Genomic DNA, 3,162 nt, shown 5'->3' with positions numbered 1-3,162 from the left:
TTACCTAAACAATCTGGAATTTTGATAGTTTACATTCAATAGTTTAGGTAAGTGTTAAACGCTCCAATGCTCTCGCTTCGGTGGGTCAATAATTGTTAACCATCTTCCATAAATAACCCTTTAAAAGTGTAGGTTATTTTTTAATGTTAATGAATCTATGTGGGTTTGTTTCCTGGTTGTCACATACTTACTTCCCATTCCTCTTAATATATCCTTGAAACTGAGAAATTAAAATAAATTTCAATTAGCGGCAGTTTAGAATGCACAAAATTGTTAGTTTTAATTCGATAAATTCAAACAACTAATTTAAAAAAGTATGAAACATTTTGGAGATGCTGGGTATCGATCCCAGTACCTCTCGCATGCTAAGCGAGCGCTCTACCATCTGAGCTACATCCCCTTTCCACAAATGCTATTAACGTAACTGTATCTTTATAGATGTTGCACTAAATTAGAACAGACGTTATTAAAACTTGTTTAGTTTCTCCTAATGTGTTACTACTTTTTCTACGTTGCCACACCCATAACATTTGATCTTACGCCATCTACCTGCAAACTGTTGAACTGCCAGAGTAAATTGGTTTTGTGATTATAAGATTTTGCTTTCTTTGCGACTAAACTATTAGCTATCTTTTTCTGTCGCAGGAGACCTAAGTTCGATTCCAAGTGCTTGTGCATGTGATGAAAAATTGGAAAAGCGTTTGTAGTCTTTCAAAATACTCCCCCTTTGGTTTATGACGCTCTTCCCTAGATTAATCTGACATGTACCGTTGTATTTGTCACAAAAGAAAGTGATTTTTTTTTTTTTTGCGGGTTTGCATAATCTCCCCCTTAAAATAGTGGAAGATATACGGTAAGATCAGTTCACTTCCTTGTAGCTAAAAGGTAATGAAAGAGGCTTAGTACTTCCTGCGACCGCCTTCAATCCTCCTGACACTTTCAGTTGTCCGTTAGTATGCATGTATGAATATAAGGTTAATTCAAATTATGTCCCTTCCCCTTAATATTTCGGCCAACTTGTGTTCGGGTTATGGCTACGGTCTATTTCATCATACTAAAACATTTGAAGCTGTGAAACTTGGTAAAATAACAACATATAGGTCTATTATTTTTGCTAATGTAGTCTAGTTAACACATAGGGTCTAATAGAAATGCAGTAAAAAGCAAGAATATTGTTTTATGCAGAGTTCCATACAATAGAAATATAAAAACCATTCGAATGTTTAAAACCTATTGCAGAATAGAGTACCCACAGTGGTTCCAAACCGCTTTTAGTTGATGACACACTTTACAGAACACCTACGGCATGGCGACGGAGTTGTTTGATTTTTTTTAAAAAAATAATAATAGTATAAATTACGAAATTGTAAGTAAGAAAATATGTTTCTATAAAATAGTGGCTCTATATAGTACTGAATGTTGCTGCCGCTGGAGACGTTCACAGTACAGTTTATCTCAAAATCCATTTTACTAATTAATTGTCAAATGCTTCCTGATTATTAAATTAAATAAAATTTCGTGACTCATTATATGGGATTGCATGACACATCAGTGTGTCACAAAACACAGATGGGAACTACTGCACTAATCAACCGTTCTCTCTCGAGTGTTCACTAAGTTTAGAGTTTTTTCTGTTTGTTTTGCTAAGATCAGGAAATAAATATGTAACTTCATCCATATTGACTCTGGATTAAATAATTAATATTTTTCTGACCAGAGTATGCACTTCTTTATTAAAAATAAAGTATTTCGTAACAGTTTGTATAATGTAATGCTATCTTCTTCAGATGTTAATATGTATGTTTATATTAATGTAGGTAAATGTATGTTTATATTAATGTAGGCTAGGTAGATACTAATGTAGGTAAAGTACGGGACATAAATAAACGACCAAAATCGACATTAAGTAATTATACTATATTATTATACTTTATGGTAATAGAGACATCATAATATTAACTTATTGATATCCAATTATAATTGTTTCTTATTATATAATTTTAAACTTATATTATGTAACAATACGATATTGTTATAATATATCGTTGTATGTTTGTGCATATTTAGGTAGAAACTTCTTTGAAATCCTTATAAATGCATAAAATTTCAAGGAGTTGCTATTAATTTTTCCATGACTGTATATATATATATATATATATATATATATATATATATATATATATATATATATATATATATATATATGTATATATATACGGTGTTTCAAAACAACAACGACAACGTTTGGGAGGTGATTCCTGACACCAAGATAAGACAAAAACTATAGACCTACCTGGGTGCACAAATGCTTCCTTTCGGAGATATAGGCTACCGAAAACATGAAAAAGTGAACTTTAAAGGTCCCCAGCTCCAAAAATACAGGATCTACCGTAGTGGGGGCAAGACTTCAGTTAGGAACTGATATGTATAATCCAAAAATTCATGTTTCAAAATCCTAAGATGCTCAAGCAACAATATATATATATACAAGGGCGGATCCAAGGAGGGCTATAGCTCTCCCTTGACGTTCAGGTATACACTGGATAAAATGGACTTCAATCCTGCTTTACACTGGATATTAAAGCGGCAAACTATTGTATTGGAGAAACAGGAAAAAAAGTTTAAAGAAAGAGTAAAACAACTTAAGGATGACGTGACCCTTAAAAGAGAAAATAACGCGATATATAAACATGTGAAAGAAACAGGACATGATATAGATTGGGAATGGATACAAGGTTTAGAAAAAGAGAATAGAACATTAATAAGAAAATGGAAAGAAGCAAGAAGGATTAAGAGAGGAAAAAGAGAACGATTAATGAATTGGACAAATGGATTTCAAATTCATGAATTATGGGATAGGAAGTTAGAAAGAATCTAATATAAATAAAATAAAGAGTTTGTTTGTGTGTTTGTCTGTCTGTCTGTCTGTCTCTGTGCGGCCTGGGGACCAGAGGAGTGGACCGAGAGTTGCCAAATTTTGGCCAGGGGTACCTTGACCCAGGCCCAGATCAAGACGAAGCGTTTTTTTTTAAATTTCGAACCAGGGGGTCTCACGGGGGGCGTTTACCCGAACCGACTTGGGAACCAGACGAATTGACCGAGAGTTACCAAATTTTAGTCACGAATACCTTGGTCCAGACTCCAGGCAGAGTTAAATGTTTT

At 33.6% G+C, this 3,162-nt stretch overlaps 1 non-coding gene across 1 annotated transcript; it reads right to left on the bottom strand.

Annotated features, from left to right (window-relative positions):
* Positions 1-327: 327 nt before the first annotated feature.
* Positions 328-400, bottom strand: TRNAA-AGC (transfer RNA alanine (anticodon AGC)). The gene has a single exon. It is a non-coding gene; the product is annotated as a tRNA-Ala (tRNA).
* Positions 401-3,162: the final 2,762 nt, after the last annotated feature.

Source organism: Thermobia domestica, unplaced genomic scaffold (assembly GCF_964235325.1).
Source record: "Thermobia domestica unplaced genomic scaffold, izTheDome1.hap1.1 HAP1_SCAFFOLD_487, whole genome shotgun sequence".
Taxonomy (NCBI): domain Eukaryota; kingdom Metazoa; phylum Arthropoda; class Insecta; order Zygentoma; family Lepismatidae; genus Thermobia; species Thermobia domestica.
This window is presented reverse-complemented; position numbering and strand designations above follow the sequence as displayed.